At 44.4% G+C, this 20,650-nt stretch overlaps 2 long non-coding RNA genes across 3 annotated transcripts in view; both read left to right on the forward strand.

Annotated features, from left to right (window-relative positions):
- Nucleotides 1-20,650, forward strand: part of LOC139802023 (uncharacterized) — a 316,071-nt gene that overhangs the window by 192,227 nt on the left and 103,194 nt on the right. The window lies entirely within an intron of this gene.
- Nucleotides 1-20,650, forward strand: part of LOC139802018 (uncharacterized) — a 43,528-nt gene that overhangs the window by 4,084 nt on the left and 18,794 nt on the right. For both annotated transcript variants that reach the window (XR_011728459.1, XR_011728458.1), the window contains exon 2: nt 53-181. This is a non-coding gene — a long non-coding RNA (uncharacterized lncRNA). The remainder of the gene's footprint in view (nt 1-52; nt 182-20,650) is intronic.

Here is a 20,650-nt window from a genome sequence, read left to right on the forward strand (position 1 = left end):
ACCAGGGAACTTTTGTACTTCAGTTTTCTCATTCTGGGTATTGCCTCCACAGCTTTAATACACTGGTGACAGACCTGCCTTGAGAACCAAATGAATCTTGGGCTGCTGATAACGTATTGGCTCTACCATGTGATTTGTACTGAAGGCCTTCAGGGAGAGGAGATGACGTGAACAAATACCAGTAAGTACACCCAAACCAGCAACAGTGAGATCAGGGCTGAATGCCAAACCTGTGGTTGGTCAATCAAGATCACATATTCTAGCTTTTATATACAAGCTTGTAATCATTTCTTATCACATATACATTTTACTTTTGTTGTTACTTATACCTTAGAGTTTAGTTTTGATGTAACCAAGTTCAGTGTGGTGGACTGGGAATGTATATTCACTAACTTTTTAAAAGCTCTTTTCACATTTTTATTGACGTGCCAGTTCAGTTAAAACCCTGATGACAGGGTCAGGCTGAAATGAGTGTCTGTTGTTGATTCATAATTGTGCAAATTAGCATTTAGACTTCTCATAAAATAATATAAAAATTTGGGAGGCTATGTGCCAGTGCCGCTTGCTTCATTCCAGTCAGCAACCCTCCTGTGTTTACTGGAACTCATGTTAAATATCAAAAGAATGGGATTGCCAGAGTTTTCATACAAAAAATTTCTTGACTTATCTTATTATTTGTCAAAGAATTGGCTTATTCCAATTGTTTCTGGAGGCGAGGGGGTTTGTTATTAGCTGCAATAAAAATAGGATTTGTTTCCCTAGACTGCAGTTTTAAGAACAGCACTGTATTATTTGGCTTGCTAAGGGAGGAATGTATATAATAACTCTATTTGGCAACATTTATTTGAAAAACTCAATATATGATTACCACATGAAAGCATCAAGTTCTGATTTTAAGTGAACATGTAGGTAATGTAAACAAATAAAGCTCTATGTATACTGCTTTTTGTTTGCATTGTGAGCAATAACATTTGCAAATATCGCATCAAGAATTCTGACTTGATAAAACCAATTTAAAGGAGGCCTTTGCTAAGGCAAATGACAAGTGTGTGTTTCACAACATCCTAACAATGTATAGGTCATTATATAGTATGTGAAGAATGTCATTCACATTTTTAATTTGGGTCACACAATTTATTTTGTAATATTATTACCATAGTGGTGGTACCATATGATACCAAGTGGTATGGAAAATCTGATTTTTTACCTATCAGTAACTAACTGTAACATTTATTAGCTAATTTGTATATGGATTATTTCCTTACAGTTACAAACAGTGACAGATGTTTCTTGACCTGACTGGTGTGCATCCTGCATTTTGTTCAGTAGTTGGATATTTTTATTCCTCACTGTTACATCAGTGACCTGGGTTGTCCCTACAAGACTTTATGACTGAGAGAGACAGTTTTCATGTATTTGTTTAATTGAGTGAAATTTGCTTTCTCCCCTTTCAGTAGCCAACAGGGGAAGATTTCTGCCCTAGTTTGAGAGGACCAGGGTAGGGGAAAACCTTCCCGGGACACCACCAGCAGCTGCCAGGTGGTTATAATGGGGAACAGCTGAGCCAATGAGTGGAGAGGATGGCTCAGGTGACCCAAATAAACTAATCAGTATTCCTTCCCATGTGCTCAGTATAAAATGGCTCCCAAGAGAGTCCCCTGGGGGCTGCTTTGGTTGGTGTGCTAGTTGGGTTAAGGTCTGCCTGCTGCTGCCTCTCCTTCTTGTTTCCTCATGGGAGAAGAACATGGTTCACCAAGACAGGTCGCCTCCTACCTTCCCAAGTAGGACCAGCTTGGTTCCTCTAACACTGTTGTGAGACCCTGGACTTGGGCATTCCCTGTTTACAGCCCAGTCAGTGTGGGACTTTTCTGGTTTGGAAGAAATTACCAACTGAGGAGGGCAAGCTCCATACTTACATGTTTGTATATACATTTGTAATTCTCTATTACTACCTTATTAAACCTACCCAAGGTTTTTTCTTCCAACCTTAAAGTGTCTCTCCCTTATTCCCTTGTTCATCTTTCCCTGGGTGTGTAGTGTGGGATAACAGAGAGCACCTGTCACTGTCTAAAACAGTCACAATTTCACATTTTAGAGGCCAGCTGAAAAGTATACAAAATATTTTGGTACTTGTATTTCATGCTTATAACTGAGCAATGATTTTGAAAGCCTTACTTAGTTCTGTGCAAGATGCCCACTCCATGCCCACTATGGATTACAAGTGTCTGCCTTGGTTTCGCTGGGCATTAGTGATTCATTCGCACGGGAAGTTTCCTTCCTGGAATGACACTGAGTTGTGTCTACCTTTTATTTCTTGGGCATCCCCTTTGCAATTCATGCAGTTGATGGTGAAAGAAGCTCAGCTGGTGTCCTAGCTCTGCTTGTTCATGCTGCACCAGGCACTGTGGTCTGGACTAACTGAAGAAACAGGGCTGAGCAAACAAGCACAACAAGACTCTTAACATGAGTCTGGCACTGCTGTCTCCAGTGCTGCTGTCCATGTGAAACCTATGTGAGTGAAAGAGCAGCTTTCCCTCTGTTGACATGGTGCTACAGCACAGGTCATTGCAGGCCAGCTACTGGCAGCCACCACTGAGCAGAAACATAAATGAGGCCATTGGAGACAAGGAAGGATGTATTTGGAAAAAAAATGTGATACTGAGGGAAAGTTAGAGTCTCCTCTCTAGCACTAGGAGGAAAAAAGCTCTCTCTCCTCTAGATGAAAAGAAGACTGCTGTTAGGATGTAGAAGTGAGGGTATTTAGAGTTTGATTTTGCACATGGCACAATTTGTGTTGAGCTTAACTGGATTGGGAGCAAATGTTCAAGGAGTGGAATCCAGGAAAAGGAGAGAGAGAGGGCCTGAGAGAGAACAGGCTGTCTCACATCTGCTCCTGGAGGGCCTAGTACTTGAAATGATATCCAACCAAAGCTTGGGCATGGGTGTGTGCTTGGTAATGGCAGGCAGGGTGTAGGCATGCTGAGGCTACTTTTATTTCATGCTATATAACATAATCTGTTTATTTAGAAAAGCATACTTGTGCCCCAGTCAGAGTCATTTCCCATGAAAAACAAAGTGCTTTTACAGGAGGACTGCTGGGTTTTGTGAAATACGAGAACAACAAGAAAAGCTTCAGAAAATTTTGAAGCATAGAGGAATCAATGCCTGCATTTCTTCCATCACTACTGTCCCTCCCATAATTCCAGTGTGATGGGAGAGCATGGTAAGAGAACAACTCAAGTTTGGGATATATGTATATATGTGCTAATGTATATACATGTATGGGCACCCTCTTATCATGTACAATATGGAATATATCACAGTCATAGAATGCTAGGTTGGAAGGGACCTCTAGGATCACCTGGTGCAACCATTCTAAGTAGAACATGGTCTAGGTGACATGGCCCAGCACTCTGTCAAGCTAAGTCTTAAAAGTGGCCAGTCTTGGGGAATCCACCACTTTCCTGGGGAGATTATTCCGATGTCCAACTGTTTGCATAGTGAAAAATTTTCTTCTAATGTCCAGTCAGGGTCTCCCCAGGAGTGACTTGCACCCTTTACCCCTTGGCTTTTCCAGGTGACTCCTTGCAAAAAGGGAGTTGCCATCTTCTTCATAGCCACAAAGAAGAGAGGAGACATAGATAATACTGGAAGAGAAGAGGAGACACAGGGATGCAAGTTGAACTGCCAACAGTTATCATATTGGCGTGTAACAAAAAACTGGGAAATAAGCTTTTATGGAAATTTGTCAAGAGTGTGCTAGTCAGCATAGGGCTTAAAATGCAAAAGTTACCTTCTGATATTGCCAGTTTAGAGAGGCCAACTTGCCCTATGAGCAACTGTGAATCCCAGCTCTAGTATTTGCATGGCTCTGTGCATATGGTGCACCTAATTAGTTACATTATTGCTGTAGTTCATATGAAAAATATTCTTACATGCTGAAAATCTGGCATGTGTGTTGCACATATAAATGAAGCTTCTGTTTATGTAGACTTTTCTGATTTGGACACAAGTACAAATTTTCAGGAAAATCTTGCACTCTGATTAAAACTCAGGTCAAGGAATCAAAAGCTTTTGAACCCAAATCATGTTTTGTAGGGATCAAAATGCATAGGCTGTAGTAGAGGTTTTTTTTTTAAATGAGCTTTATAGATGTCATATGTGACTGCATCAGTAGAGTCTATAATATATTGGCAGTTATGACCTCTGGACCTTTGCAATTTCAGTAATTTTATGTGTTAGTAAATGGCTCCTAGGCAGCTCCTTTTTTGCAGCCAGACCAATAATGGTGAATGAAGAATCAGGATACTTAAAAAGAAATAAAACAAAAAAAAAGAAAGAAAAGGAAAAAAGAGAACAATAAATGAGATTTTTTTCAATTTTTCGTCTCCTTTAGCTTAGTGCACTTGAGCTAGGTTTTCAAACTTGGACTGTGCTCATGCTTTTTAATAAAAAAGCATTTATTCTCAGGAAGTCAGGAAAGTATTTTTTGCCTTGAGAGCTGTGATCAAACTGTAAGTTGGCCATATTGCTGAGTATTGTCTTGCATCCCAGAGCAGAGCTGATGTACATGAGTTGGTCAGTGCACATCTACTGACCTGCTGCACCCAGGGGCTCTGGGCCTCCAGGACAGTTGGAGTTCATTCAGTTTGTGTGTGTGGAGGATGAGATAAATCTGTGTGAGGAAATCCAGCCCATTCTTCCAAGGCAGTTCTTGTTTAGGGGTGTGCTGGAGTCACTGGCAGTGAGAGGGTGGGTGTGTGTGCCAGACACCATCCAGAGGCATAGAAGAGGGTAACAAGCCCAGACTACCTTAACTGTGAAAGAGTGACTCAGCTGTTTCTGCAAAGTTTTGAGTTTCAGCAGAATATTTTTTCCGCTTTGCTGACAGCTTTTCCACCCACGTATTGCATGTGTGGCTTTGTGCCACAGAGGTATTTTAGGATTATAAAGCCTAGTGTAAATTTTGAAAGTTACATAGGAAAAAAGGTGCATTCTGGATCTTAAAATTTATAGATTGTGTGTAGAGTGTAAGGAGTAGTGGATGTGTGTGCAAAACCCAAAGCTGGAGGGAGATGTATCCCCATCTGTCAATTACTTGTTTTTATTTATTCTGCTAGAACCTAGTCAATATTGTTTTCAGACAACCTGTATCTGTGGAAAGAGAATTACTCTGAAATCGCCCTCTGAATGCCAAGGTTTTGGCATTATTTTTATCATGGGGCAAAGTTGGTCATTCACATATCTGGTATATACTATTCTTTTCTTGATCCAGTTACTGTAAGGCATTCCCAAACAATTCTGCAGGAAAAATAGAGAGAGATATGCATGGAACTAAACCTAATCAAGTAAAAGATTTCTTAATCTGTCAAGATTATTGCAGTATTCAGTGAGTTACTATACTCAGCTGAAGATGAAATTGGATGGAGCATGCTTGTAATATTATTCCAGCACATTGAGCCATTACAGGCAAATACATCCAGTCTGCATTGAGCAAGTAATTTGTTATTTCTTTTCACGCAAGACTGTAACCCTTGCTGTCATTGTGTGACTGCTGCATGAAGCAGGCATGGGAGGATGAAGTGAGGAGGTCAGTTAGGCACTGGGGTTGTGCTTGATGATTTATGTACTTAAGCAACCCGGCTGTGGAATCCAAAGGTTTTCTCTATTGTCATAGTTATTTTTTTTAATGCCACAAATGCTGATACAGCAACAAATGTCTCTATCAAGGCTCTCACCACATCATGAGACTGGAGAAGGGGAAGAGCAGAAATCCAGGGAAGTAATGTTAGTGATCAGTAACCACTCACTCTTATAGAAGAGGCAGCGCTATGTCTTCTTTGACTCCATGTCAGCTGAAGGAGCTATCATTCATTTATGATGTCTGGAGGTCTCATCAGCTTTCTTTGGTGTTTGGATTTGGGGGTTTATGATTGTGTTTTGGTCATTTATGAAGTTACTTCCAAAGAAAAGATGTAATATAAAATGATAGCCTATATTAAGCATAAAAGCATCACTACCCTCTGGGAGCTGTTGGAGAAGAAAACACAGAGCCACTGGAATACAACCCCATCAGCTGTGAGAAGTGCCTACTGTCAGGTCAGCAAATCTCTGTGGTTATTGCTGGACAGATCTAAGAGAACCAAGGGGATAAGTGACTTTTGTGCCTGTCTAGCAGGAAGGTGCCAGCCAGGGAAACAAGCTCACTCTTTGTTTTGCCCTCAGGCAGTAAACGGACCAGGAAGTAAGTCCTCCCAACACCTTGGACTGGATGCTGATCATATTTTTCCTGTGTCACAATAAGGAAACTTGGTTCCTCCATTGTTCCTCAGAGTAGTATTAAAAGAGAGGGGAACAATCCTGGAGCTGGAGCTCTGGCTTGGCACATTTTATCACTCTAGGCTGAGATTGGAGATTTGTGAGGCTGAAATTCAAAGTGAAACTCAGTGGATATGAGTGCCATGGGAACCAGAGCAAGCAGGAGATTTGCACAGATACCCTTAGGGTTGGAGCTGCTGAGTTTCATATGGTGCTTAAAAAAAAAAATAAAATACAGTGTCTCTGGAAAAAAAATCTGTCTGTGTCTTGAGGCAACTCTGGGCACCTTCAGCCAGCACCTGATTCACTAGTGAACAGTTACCTACAAGGCATTTCAGCTGGCAGACACTTGTCCTGGGCGCCGTAGGCCATAAGGGCTGTTTTCAGTTTAATCTATTTTTAATGTGGCGCCTTATTCCAAACTGCTGAGTTCTCACATTCCCAAGCTGTCATGGTAATAGGATTGTGCAGTCTTATTGGCTAAAGTTTTCCACCCCAAGTGCCAAAAGTTAGCCTCTCAAATCCATATTCAGGCTCCTTAATGTGACTGGTGAATCCCGCAGGAGTCAGTAGGAATTGGACATGGACTGCACCTTGAAAAACAAGCCAAGCCATTAGGTGCATCAACAAAGCCTGGCTGCAGGCACCCTGATTTTCAGATGTGGGTCACCATGTGAATGGATTGAGCCCAGACTACAAACTCGTATCCCCAAAGGTCAGGAGTGTTCAAGTGCAGGGTTCATTGTTCAGCCCCACAACTGTACCTGTTGTGAGACGAGACCTTAGTGGGTGACCATGTGAACTGTAATGCAATACACAGGGCAGCTTTGAAAGGGTTGGTTTAAGAGCACCAGTTCTCCTTCTCAGCGTGGCAGCCTTTTTGTCCAGGCTGGCTACCAATGGAGAAGGTAATGTTAACACAAGGAGGAATTTTGTCATGGATTTGGAAATGGAGTGCCTTCAAAATCATAGCAAATGTCAGGCAGCAGCAGTATGCCTACTCCTTTCATTGAATTCCTGTGCTGCTTCTCTGCCCGTGATCTAACACTGCAGATTTTTGCTCTACTACCTTCTTCTGCTATTTCTATTTGTAGCACCCTGCTAGACTTGTATCCAAGCCAATCCAAAATTCTTCTGAAACTCCTTATGCTAGCAGCAACACGAAAGCAGAACTCTGAAGTGGCTGCAGCAGCTATGGTAGGCTTTAACTAAAGTTAAGAGTGGTGTCAGTCACTTCAGCCTTTTGAGTTACCCTGAAATTGAAGTTCCATCTGCCAAAAGAAATGGCTTGCAAAAATTGTGTTATGTTGCCTTTTTTCATGGCAGGCCTGACAATACTCTACATGGAGTTATCAGCCAACACTTGAAACTGATGCACTTTTATTACTTTGTTCTGTATGAAAGGTTTGTTTTCTTGTTGTTGCAAGATAAGACATAATGCCATGAAAGTACAGATGAGGCAAAACTTAGTACGCTTTAAAGATTTTACTGTAGTGTAAAATTGTCAGGTCATTTTTTCTGTTATTTTCTATGAAGAGGAGAAAAGCAATTTTCAAAGTGTCTTGTCCCACCAGAAGACATAGAAGTCTCAAAACAAAGTCCCATAGAACATGTCTACTAACTAGCCAAAAGACATAAAACTTCAGTGAACCACATGAATCCTTTCATACAAAGAGCACAGATGAAGTGCAAGACCCTTGTGCTAACAGTGCCCCCCAGTCCCTGGAGCCATGGCAGAATTGCTGACTGCCCACGGGCCAGGGTTTGTGAGGCTCTGTACAGGGTATGGGTACCCCAACAGGAGCTGCCTCAAGAGCCAGACCCTGGAGCCAAAAGCAGCTCTGCTGTGCCAACCTTTCCTCGCTTGTAGATGGGGAGGAGTCAGCAGGCCAGGCTGCTGGGATGGGTTGAGGAGACTGTAGCCTGGATGAGCATGTCCTCCCAGGGGACCAGAGCTGAAATGCTGTACAATGGCAAAGCCCTTTTTTCCCCCTCATTCTTCCTGTTCAAAGAGGGGCTACATCCAGACCTGAGATGCACTTACATCTGAGACATCTCTCTTGCAAACAGAGAGCATGTCTGCTGTCTAGAGGGTAGTCAGAGAATACAGGTGTTTCTGAAATCTTCCACTCTCACAGCCGTGCCATCTCATCAGAGCACAGAAACCTCATTCAGGACTTCATATTTGAGTCCTATAAGGTCTCTGATGGCATGCTTCTCCCCAGGGACAGTGCCAGCAATATCTTGGAGGTAAGAGAGTAGTGCTTCTTTCTTCTGTCTGGTGTCTTTCTTCTAAGTATCTGTCTTTTATTTTAGAGCATTTGCTGAGGAAGTGGGAGACCTGGTTTCAATGTGTTCCTCAATCTGAGAAAGCTTGCCTCTCACTTCCCATGAGACTGTCTAACTGTTGGCTGATCAGCTATTCCGGGGGAAGCTCTTCAGAGTGAAACCATGCCTTCCACTAACAGGATGTTTGCTCTTCCCGTCCTGCTGCTGGTGGGCAGCTTCTGTTTTAAAGGGTGAAGTTATTAGAACTGCATGGTGTGAGGAGCCTAAGGCCGCATTTGGTGTTCTTGGTTTGCAAGACCCTGTGCCTCAGGGCACTTAGAGAAGGGGCACCTCATCTTTGGATGGCCATGGAGGAAGGATAGCATAAAGTGCATCTCTTTGGAGGTGCTGTTCTCAGCAGGTGGTAAAGCAGAAAACTTGAATGTGAACCAAGGAGAGTCCACAGAGTGCAGGTGACTGAGAAACAGTGACTTTTGTGACTCTGGTCTTCAGTGCCTGAGTTCAGTCAAAGTCTAGTTTTAGGCACTTCAGTCCTTTATTGGAAGTAACTCCTTAAAGTTCTGGATTTGGCTCCTTCATGTGGACAGATCCTAGCAGAACAGTCAGGATCTTTACTGCTGCTTTGATAAACATTTCCAAGGTTTATTAAATGTGCTCTCTGACGTTCTTTTGTGGAGATGGTAATTTGACAGTCATCACATGAGAAACTAAGAGTTTGCCATCTGGCCTGGCAAGACTTTTTTCGCCTTACTATTAATTAAACTAGGGTTATTGCAAAATTTTATTATGAAGGTTATGATTTGTCCTGTGATAATGCTGGGGCTAACACTGAGGCATGCACAGCACCTTCCATGCTGGTGACGTTAGTGGGAGGTGCAGCTGAGCAGCTTCTCCATGGACTCTGTTGTCAGCTCTAATAACAAAAGTTTCATGGCCAATTCCTGCCCTATTCAGGCACCTTGCCCTGGAGCGGGTTCTTCTGGTTCTGAGGGGATGGTTTCACAAGTAGGAAGACGTAGCTGGCGGGGAGGAAGGGGGCAGCTGCATGGCCACAATAGTGTCATATAACATGCCCTGACAGGAGATTTTACTGACCACAGCTCTGCCCTGCTTGGTGAGACTGTAACCATTCATGGGAAAGTAGATCTGCAACAACAGATTGTTAGAGCTGAGTGAGAAAAGAAGAGAGGGGAAGGAGGTAGGGCTAAAGCTGAAATAATCTGCAAGAAACAGGAGCTGATGATGGCTGGGGGGGAAGGAAGAAGAAAATGAAACTGTTCTTGTGATGGGGTGGCTGTAGCCTGTCTGGAATGGATGCGTGCAGTAGTTGGTAGCTTAACCTCTATTTCCAGTCCATTCTCAGATCCAGCTCAGGGCTCTATAATGCCCTAAGAGCCTATAGAGGCTCTCTTTCTTCAGTGGTCTCCAAAATGTGACTTTGGAAATATGTTGTGACTGGTAGGTTTAAAGAAGATGGCTGGGCATGAAGGTGATGAGAAGTCATAGACTGGCACTAACTCTTTACATTCTTCCCTTCTCTGTCAGAGACTTGAATGCTTCCCTGCTCAGAGTTCATTCAAGACCTTCACAAACAATTAAATGATATTTACTTTTACCCAAATCCTTCGAAGTCTGAGGGGCTGGAGACAGTGTTTGAGATGAATAACCAAGAAAAGTAAATCATCTTTGGGTCAGGGTGAACTCTCATTTCCACAGATGGTGAAGGTCTTAATGAATCAGCAGTTTCACAGACCTCTGCCCATTCAGAGAATAATGTGTTTAAACAGACATGAAAACAGCACAGAGCCACAGAGCTTTCCAGATCCTTCCTGTTACCTCCATGGAGGAGTCACTGAGTAGGAGAGGGAAGAGGTGCTGGACACTGAGCTAGTCCCAGGGATGTTCATCCTACACCCTCTGGTTCAGTTGTGCGAGAGCCAGAGAACTGGGTGGTGGTGGCGAGACATTTCACTGTGTCCCTTTGCACCCAACAGCACACTAGGTGTGCTTTTCAGTAAAAGAGACAGCTACTGACAAGCCTGGTGTCTGAGAAAGGTATGGAGGGAAGGGTGAGGTGAGGACATGAGCTGTTGCACCATTGCACCACTACAGGTTCAGAACAGCTCCTGTACTTTTGGGTTGTATGCAGGGGGCCTGCCCCACCAGGCAGCTGATGGTGTATGGAGGTGAGGGAGAGGGATGCAGCAAGCTGTGATGATGCAATCCTGCTTTTTGACACCTGCACTGGATCCATGTACCCATGACTCTGGGACCTCAGCAACCCATCAGGTGTACTGATTTCCTTACTGTAGTTTCCCACTGTGGTCCTGTGCCCTGCTTGTAACATTGTTTGTCCTTCCATGTGGTGTGAGGGAAACAGACAGGGCAGCAGAGACAATAGCATCTCTAGAACACAGAGCTCACAGCTGGGTCAGACAGAGTCAGGAGAAAGGGGAGTCTGCACAAGTTCATGGTGTCTGTCTCCATAGCAAGCAGAGGTCCCCAGTTGTCTCCAACATGTGGACAGGTAGTTCAGTGCAAAGGTGTCTTCTCAGGCTCTTAGCAGACTCACACAGCCTTCCTTCCATCCTGCCTGTAGTTTGTTCTTTCTAGCACAGTCACAGAAGCTCTTCAGAAAGGACTGTACATTTCCATGGCTCTGTGAAGGACTGCAGGCCAAGGGTGTGTGCCTGGACAGAGTGCCTCACCCCATAGAAAACTCCTGCCAAGCTGGTGTGGGGGGATTCTTCCTGGCCCCTCTTTGATGTTTGCCAAATGTTATGCCCAGAGAGTGTAACACCAGAAGGCCATGCAGAGGACCCCTGCCTTGTTTCTCTCATGTATTCTAGGATCTGCCGGCTGTGAGGGCTCCCAAAGAGATGCAGAGTCACTTCCATTTGTGCCTGAATGTAAGCCTGGGGGCTGCTTCTGCTGTAGGATAACATGTCAGTGTGTGAGCTGGCCAAGCCTAAGACTGTGCCTGAATTGTTTGTGAGACTTTTATAGACTGTCTATCTGGGATGAAATGCAGAGCCCAGATCTTCAAAGCACTGTGTGGGATGGCAGCTATGGGACTCCCATTAAAGTTACTAGGCACTCCATGACTGAAAATTTCTGTGACACCAGTGTGTTTCTGCAGAGGAATAGCTAATGCTGAGGCTTCCAAGACAAAGGGAAGTGGAGGAAGATTAACTCTGATGTGTCCCCAGGAGCAACACCTCACAAAATTTCAGCTGTAGGACTTGTATCTTTTTGTAAGGAGCAATTAGAATGAGTATCACAGAAGATGTAACGTGAGACATCGGGACTGGTTGTCAGCAAATGAGATGCTTCTAATTTATTGCAAAGTTGGAGAACATCTAACCTAATTGTGTAAAGAACTTGAGGGAGTTAAGTAAATTGGTTGAATAGGATTGTGAAGTTAGAGCATCTAGTTGCCATCCATCTTTTCAGAGAAAAGGTTCTCAGAGAGTATCTTCACCAAGCATAGGGAGTGAGCAAAGTCCCAGAGTGAAAAGTTGCCCACCGGGTGAAGACTGGTGATTGTGTCACAGACAGGGAAATAGAGTCAGTCTGCCACAGTGTTTTCTGTGAAGCTCTTAGGAGACACTGATGATTGACAACTCAGTGAAGACAGACTCCCTTTTTCTTACTGTTCTGGCATCTTTCAGGCTTTAATATGAACTAACTACTGTTCTAGTTTTACAGATGGGGCAGACAGCTTATGTGACATGCTCAAGATCACATCAGCTGTCTGTGTGAGTGAGAAACTGCACCTGGATTGCTCAGTTGTGAGGCTCTTCCTTTAGGCACTGCATCCTCCTGACTGCAAATAACACATCCCAATTGGCTTTGTTTGTGTCCCTGCTATGCACACAAATGGTATGGGTTTTGAGCAAATCAAAGAAACAAAAAAGTCACTACTCAAATTTTTATGTCCTCTCCTCTCAATGCTGTGGCATGATGTTCCTTGGAGGAGTCTGTAATTAATAGTAGTAATTACCCCTTGCTGCAAAGAGCCTTAGACATCACCGGTTAAGAATCTAGATGAAATTTTTGTCTTGTTTAATGAATGCCCAGCGTTGTGTGATTCAGAATGGATTTGGGTGATATCTGCAGGATAAACTGACTTACAACCAAGATGAATACTGTGAACTCCCTGGTGCCGTTGTCATGATTTGGCCACCACTGGAGCTTTAATACCATTCCAGAGAAGTCAGGGAAGAAATTAGGCAGGAAAAGTAGACATCAGGTATCATGGCATGGTAGTACCTTGTGTTTGTTAGAATTTGCCTCCTCCACTCAAAAAGATTTAATACAAAGGCTGACAAAGGAGTTGGTATCCAGAGTTTGTTGGGACAAGGACATGTGGAGGTTCGGCATGATCATGGTCTTAACTTCATTGAGCATTGACAGGAGTGGGGTTTTTCCAAAGTGCCTAGGGAATCATTTGTCATGGATCCCAGGACATCAAGGGACATCAGATGGTTTCATTCCAAGTGGCTTGGAGTAGAAGATCATGACATGTCCTTCATATCCTCATGACTTCAGTTCCCAAACCTACTACTGACTTCTGCTGCTCCAGATATGTGCTGTGGGCTGCTGCTTTTAACCTGGCAGCATTGCCAAGAGGAACTGGGCACCTGGCATTTCATGACACAAAAGAAACGGCCATTAATTGAAACTCATCAAGCAAACAGCTACTTCTGCTTGCTGTGGCTCTGTTTTCAGCTCTGAAGTGAGGCTGACAATTTTTGATGGTTTCTCAGACCTCCTATTGAATTTTGTTAATTAATATTTGTGAAGTACTTAGGTGTTTTCAAGTTTATGGTGACCCAGGGTATTATTATTACTGCTGGTATTATTAAGAGTAATAATACTGCTAATGTCCTCAGTGAGCCTGGCAAAATTCAGTTTGACTAAAATCCTTGCCACAGATGAAAAAACTTACTCTAGTGATTTGAAGGGGTTACGTGACTCAGTTACCAGTAATTGCTGTTTACAAGGGGCAGGAAGAGTGTATTTGCTCAAATGAAAAAAAGGTCAAGGCAGAGGCCCATTTGCTGTTTGTTAATAAGTAATCTAAAGTGCAACACAGCTTTATTGTAGCATATCAGCCTGGCTTAGCTTTTCTTCCATCACCATTATTTCCAATCCAATTCTGACTAAAATGCCAATTCAAAAATAATCATGTTCTCACAGATTATTTTCAGCATCTCCAAGTCTATGGAGAGGATTTGAAATGGAATAAAAACAGCAACAGGGAAAATATCTCTTTCCATGGTTTTACCAGTGTCTGTCTTAGGACACTGTAGTCAACCAAGGTTGAAATATCAGATAGGGCATTATTTATCTTCTGGGAGATTCTCCTTGAGGCTCAGACCTGTGCATCTTCCCTATGGAAGTCTGCCAGTCAAGAGCTGAGGTGTAGCTGGCCTGCTTACAGCCACCCCTCTGTTACTGATGTAACTTAACTTAACTACGTCACCTCTGAACCTGGCTTACAGTCAACAGTTAAAATTCAAACATAGATTCTAGAAAACATCCTTACTCCAGTGACTGAGCATATGTGCACTTTATGCATTGCAACCCCTGTCCTCTCATTGTCTTTTGTTAAAAAAAAACCCAAACAACAAAGTCATTTCTTCAAACAATCCTTGTCTTTGGCCACTGAGCAGTATGCTGGAAAGGGGCTGAAATCTGTCCTTTGTGGTTTATTTACTGGCTGCAGGTACCATTAATTAGAAAAGGGTTTTGCCATTAATGAGCCACTTAAAGTGCTTATCAAAAAAAACAATACTTTTGCCAGCTAATCACAGCTTCTCATTTGTAACCCTTGTTGTTCAAGTCCTTCAGCTGTACTGGCCTGAGATGCACATCTGGTCCTCAAAATAGGGACTGTGGTGCACACAGTGCTGGAGCACACGCAGCTGAAGCACAGGCAGTGTGGCACTGTTATGGGCAGCCAACTGTGGCATTGGCTGGTGAGGGTGTTTTGCCTTATGTATAGTTATTTCTTGAAGGAAGGTAGCAGAGCACACGTGTAAGAGATCACCTTTGGAAACAGAATCCATTGCAAGCTACAAATCCTAGCTTCCTGAAATGCAATTCTGAAAGGCAGTGATCCTTTAACAAATCAACAATCTGTGCTCCAGCAATCACTGCTGCCTGTTAACCCAGGGGGAGGGAAAGAGGTTGCTGAGGAAAAGATTTTCCCTGCAGAGTGGGTCACTTTTGGCTGTGAGCTCAGAGCATCTTTCCAGTGCCAGATACTTAACAAAAAGTCTTCATGTGCTTTGTTTTCCTTGATGGCACCAGGGTTGGTCTCCATTCAAGGTGGGGCCACAGGAGCTGGCAAGGGGAGGAGCAGCATTTTACAGAGCTGCCCTTCTGGCACCGAGTGAAAGATGGTGAGGCTGAGCAGTAGATGCTGACATGAGGAAACACCAGAGCATGCAGAGAGGGCACATCTGGGAGACGTTGTAGGGTTTTTGTAGTGGGATGGAAAGAGGAATCCTGAAACTGTGTGCTCACACACATCAGAAGGCAGCACCTGTGGCATCTAGATGCCAGGAGAGGGGTATTTTGGATGCCCCAGAGCCCTCATATTTGCCTCACTGGTCTGTGTTATTGACATAAGGGAAGGGGAGAAGGGATGGGGAGCAGGGGAGTGGAGGACACGTGGTGTCCTGGGGAAGCAGGACTGGCTGGTGTTGCCCTGTGTGTCTGTGCCTGTCTGATGGGCTGCAGCTGGTACAGTTCACAGAGATCTGGGAACTGATCTGGTTGTGTGCAGGATGCTCATCCCAGAACACCTGGTGTGGGAAGCAGAGAGTACACTGACCATGAGCTTAATTCTTTGAAGTCTGGCTGAGCTGGGTATCTAGGCAAGTATCTTGTAGCTTCAGCAAGGTTAAGAAAATGGTAGCATGAAGTCCTAGAAGCCGTGTCTCCACACTGCTGTGAAGGAGCACGTGGCCATGCCACACATCACAGGTTGTGGCAGGGAGAGCCCTAAGTGTTAGTAGCTGGCAGCCTTTGTGGAATGGTAATGCCATATGAAAATGCATGTGCTGGTTACTCATGAGATGGCTACACAATTACTGCCCATCCCCGCCTTTCTGCAGTAGTATACACCCAGGGTGGTGGAGCTTTCTGCTCCTGTCCCTGGATGTTGTGCTATTTCCTCTGGTTGTGCTTTGTTCTGGGTAACATCTGTTGTTTCTGAGCTGCCCAGTGAGCTGCAGGAATCTTTATCACCACGGGTACATTGCACTGTTCCTCTAAAGACCAGTGAGGATTTGCTTCTTCCCCTTACAATGGGAAAACTGGGGTACCAGGATGTCAGGTGGCTCTCCTGAAGCAATGGGATTAGCTAGAAAATGTTAAGTATTCCCTGAACCCAGTCCTGAGCATTAGTCATCACTGCCATGTCACCTCTCAGAGGCATCATGACACCAAACTTCTGGACTGTACAGGCTTTTGCACAGAAATGAGAGGCAGTAAACTAAAAGCAAGCCCAGTGCTGCAAACACTGCAGAGACATACACTCTGGTCTAAGTGGTAGCCAGGACACCTGGGAAAATATGCAGGTGGTTTCAGAAAATCACAAGTAGCTTTTTATCCCAGAGAAAGGGGAAAAAAAGCCCTCGGGAGATTTCTCCTGTGACCATCTGTTAATTTTCCCCTGAAGCCATTATTGATTTGCACAGGGTGACATACTTAGGCCCTGCAAATGGTGCTGTGAATCAGAGCTCTGCACCACTGTTGCTGAACCAAACAATCTTCACTGATGGGCAGTAGTGTGCTGGCATGCTTCCTCAGCTTGGACCTCAAAGCTTCACATACCAGGTGATCATCAGCCTTGGAGAAAGTTCTTCTCTTTTCCCGTAAGTGCTGTGCTTTGCTGCACCCTGGCCTGTGGCAGAGGTGAGCCCCTCTTGCTTTCCCACTGGCTGCCTTCTGTATCGTTTGTATAGCCCATAGGCCTTCTGATGAAGGCCTTGCCCATAAACTGCCATATTTGCATGGATTCAGGAGCAGCTCACAATCACCACAAAAAGGCTATAGTCACGTGCTAAGACTGCTCCTCATCCACCCCTACCTTTGCCCCTTACAGTTTGACCCGTGCATACATACATACAACACAATAAAAATACTGACCAGACTTCAGGGTGGCAAGTGTCAGCCTTTTGCACCTGTCCTGCAGCATCCACAGCCTCTGTCCACACCTGATGGGGGTCTTTGAGTCACCCAGTGATAGTGTTTCAGTTTCTGCTGTGTGCCATGCCATGGGGGTCACTGTTAGAGCAGCAGCTACAAAGGCTCACAGCTCAGTTGGCAGCTGCCCCTGCTTTTAGCAGGAGTCCTGAACACTGCCTGCCACCACTGCAATGGGACTCCAAAGATGACCTGTGGCAATGGTGGTGAAAACCTGGTGTGGCTCATTTTGTGAGAAGGAGACAATTCAGAAGCATTTCCCCATATTTCTTGTTCTTTTTTTCATTCTTCTGAGATATCAGGAGGTATTGCCCCCAGATCGTGGCATGGGGGCAATGTGAACAATCGGCTCTTTCTCCTGGCACCGCAGACAGAGGGAAGCCTGAGGGTGTTTGTGTTTATTAGAAGTGACTTGGCTTATGGGTCTCTCCTGTTTTTTTTTCTGTGTGTGTACTGGGTGTGCTGAGTGGGTTCCAAAGAAACTTTCTGAGCCCTGCAGCAAATGGGGAAATTCACTGTGGAACAGTTGCTGCAGTAAGTGAAACTTGAATACAACTTTTGCTTTGAATTTGTGAGCAAAATGTGGCATTTTCCAAAGCATTGTTGTGTATTTAGTCCATGATAAAGTTATCAGTTTTGACTATTGGCAATATAATTTGTGCAGTAAAAATGGAAAGCAGCCAGACCAGGCTGCACCATGTCATGAATTTGGTCCTGATGAAAGCTTGTCCAGTTCAGTGTTTCCTCACATAAATGTTGTCGTTTGTCCATTTTTATGGTAAAAGAATTCTTCTGCTCATGAAAACAAAAGTTGCTAATATATATGAGCAATACAAGCAGATATAGAAAGAGTTTTGCCTTCACCTTAAGACCTAAATACAGTTTCCCCCCCTTTGTTAGAAGAAACAAAGCTGTTTCCCTTCTCCCCCAAATAGTCCTGGATGATACGAATGCACCAATGGATGATAGGGTGGGAGCCTTAGCAGGGAGGCAGTTGCTGTGGTGCTGGGTAGGGGAAGAATTTTTTTTCTCTGCAGCAATAGCAGCAGTACAGATTTTCCAGTGGCTTTTTCTCCCTTGGCACATGCTATTTCATGAAACTCCTCATGTTATGCCCCAAGACCTGAGTGCCAAGGCTGAGTAATTATGTGCTGTAGCCATTTGCAGATGCAATTACAAATTTTTGAAGTTATACCCAGGAGTACTCTGATGTTTTAAGCTCAGTGTTTCTTGATTTTTAGTGCCCAGCTTCTGGCTTCAGTGACAGCAGTGTGCCTGGGGCAAACCTGGCACTTCCACACGAGGACCGAAACATCCAGTGTGGTGGCCAGAGAGACTAATAGGGAAATCTGAATTTTTAAATGCTATTGCTGCAGCAACCCAGCACAGCAGCAACTCTGCACGGAGAGTACAGACAGTCTTCCTGTCATAGCAAAGATGTCTAGGCTGAAACATGGATTTTCAGCAGCCAGGAAGCCACAAACAGGGTCACTGTTCTCCTCAGGTTGTTTGCTCCTATCTGCCTCTGGTAGCAGAGCACCCAAACCACCAGGCAGGGAGCCGGACAGTCCTAACCCACTGTGGATCTGCTGCTCTACAGCAACAGCAAGTGCATGTGGGACCATGGCTGTCTTGCCTACTGGTTTGAGCATTCACATGGGAGCAGAGATTCTGAGCTCAGAATGTTTATGCGTTTTACATGAAACAGTCACCAGGTAACATATAATCCCTGATCAAAGCCCTCAGGGCATTTAGGCAAAGCAACACCCAGTTTCTGGATCCTGATCAGATTTAGGTGTGAATTGGGCTGAGCTGCTTGGCCCTGTCAGGACTGGGGCAGTTCTGGGCATGCACGAAGGTGAAACTCTAGATAGCTGATGAGCTTGAAAGTATTAAAAAACTTGGAGATTGAAGGGGCCAGATAGTGGGAAGGACCTGGGAGCTGCAGTGGGATGTGTATGCTGGCATTTCAACCTGAAGTGCAGATTTAGGATAAAACATCAGTAAAAAAGAGTCCTCTGACAAGGGAACGATTGTTCCCACAGATTCCTGAAGTAGAAATTTATTTACATAACCATTTTATGTGTGTTTTTAAAAATGAAACCCCATCCCAGCCACTGTGTCTGGTTGGGTTTGTTTCCAGTAGGCTGCATGTACTGAGCTGCACAATGGTGGCTGCCATATAAATCGTTTGTTATTCTTACCAAGCGTGACAACTGCTGTAGTGAAATCAAGAGCAACCTGCTCTAATGTAAACTGATTTCAGATTGCCCCTGGCAGTCCCAGCTACCTCATCTAACCTTTCTTTTTTTCCCAGTCTTTTTTTTTTTTTTTCCCTCTTTTTTTTCTCCTTTTTAATTTTTAATTTATTTTTTTCTAATGAAGATGTACCCTATGCTTTCTGATATGGTATTTTATAAGGCTCGCTTTGCACTGATGTCTACAACCTGCATGAGAGCTTCTCTAGTATTACTGTTGATGTGTTCCAAAGCCTCTTTGACACTCCAGCAAATGCAGGCTCCGGCTGCCTGTCCACTGTAGGGATGAGCTCTGTAGTGGCTGATGATTATACCCAAGAACACCCTGCTACAAAGCACCACAGACGTGTCTGGCTCTTGATGGGGCTGTTGCATCTTTGATACACCACCTGTGTGTGTGTTTGGAGAGTACTGCAGGGCTGGGTAAATGTGGGCAAAAAGAGGCTTATTCAGCAATATGCTGAAACCATGCCAGGTACCCAGAGGGAAGCAGTTGTGTTGATAAAGGAGTGGGGGGCTCTGGGAAGTGGATTTGGGGCAGGGAGTGCTGTGGGAGAAGCAGTCCTATTTACTGATCATAGCTGCCGGATTGGGGTGTATGATGGATGTGATATAAATTGCTATCTATAAGTAAATACCACAACAACATTTTAATGAGGTGTTTTCTAGTAGTGCTTGTCCAGGCTGGTAGTGTTATGTTAAGGCTGGAGAAGTATCTCCAAGCAAGCTTCTTGGCTAAACCTTCATAAACATGGTCTCACCCAAGATCTAACTATGGTTTGTTTGGATAAGAGGTTTTGTTTGTTTGTTTCTGAACACACTCTTGAATACACTTGGGTTTTTACTGTTATTTTTTCTTTTTTTTCCCATCTTGGCTCAGGTTTCATGTTGGTGTCACAGAACCTAACAGATCCAGAGATCTGGTGCCTTTTCTGAATATTCCTTGTTCTGACAACATGAAGCTTGTAGAAGGGCTGGGTGGGTCATCTGGGTCTTTGGGGGTGGGGGTCATCTGGGGCTGTGACTCAGGGGAGTGACCTGTGTCTCTCCAGCGACTCGCAGGGAAGAACACCCTGGCCCTTCTCAGGGAGTGCTGTGTCCTTTGCTTCTTCTGCTGTGCTGACACACCTGGCATTGCAGCCATGGTCTCATGGACTCTCACCCCACACTTGCAGTGTGGTTCTGCTGAGACTTAGCAGCCAGCTTTGCTATGGTTTTTGTTTCTGTTTTTTTTTTCCTATGGCAGCCCAGGCTACTGGGCAGCTGTCTGGACACAAGCAGTTGGACGGCACTGGGCCACGTGCAGCGTAGCAACCCGAGTGTGCTGTGAGGCTGCACTGTGCACACACACACTGCTTGTCCCTCCTGGTCCATGGAGTCCTTCCCCAGCATGGTGTGACACCTCTGTGTCATATCCCTGTGTCTCCTGGACTAAAGATGGGTTGTGGTTTCCTGTCTGAACCAGACAGAGGCAAACAGTGAGGTTTGGAGGTGGGATCCCAGGCATTGCTTTCACAACTTTTCAGGCCAGAACAATGGTTTAATCATAAAGCAACATGATAAGC

This window comes from Heliangelus exortis, chromosome 13 (genome assembly GCF_036169615.1).
Source record: "Heliangelus exortis chromosome 13, bHelExo1.hap1, whole genome shotgun sequence".
Lineage (NCBI taxonomy): Eukaryota > Metazoa > Chordata > Aves > Apodiformes > Trochilidae > Heliangelus > Heliangelus exortis.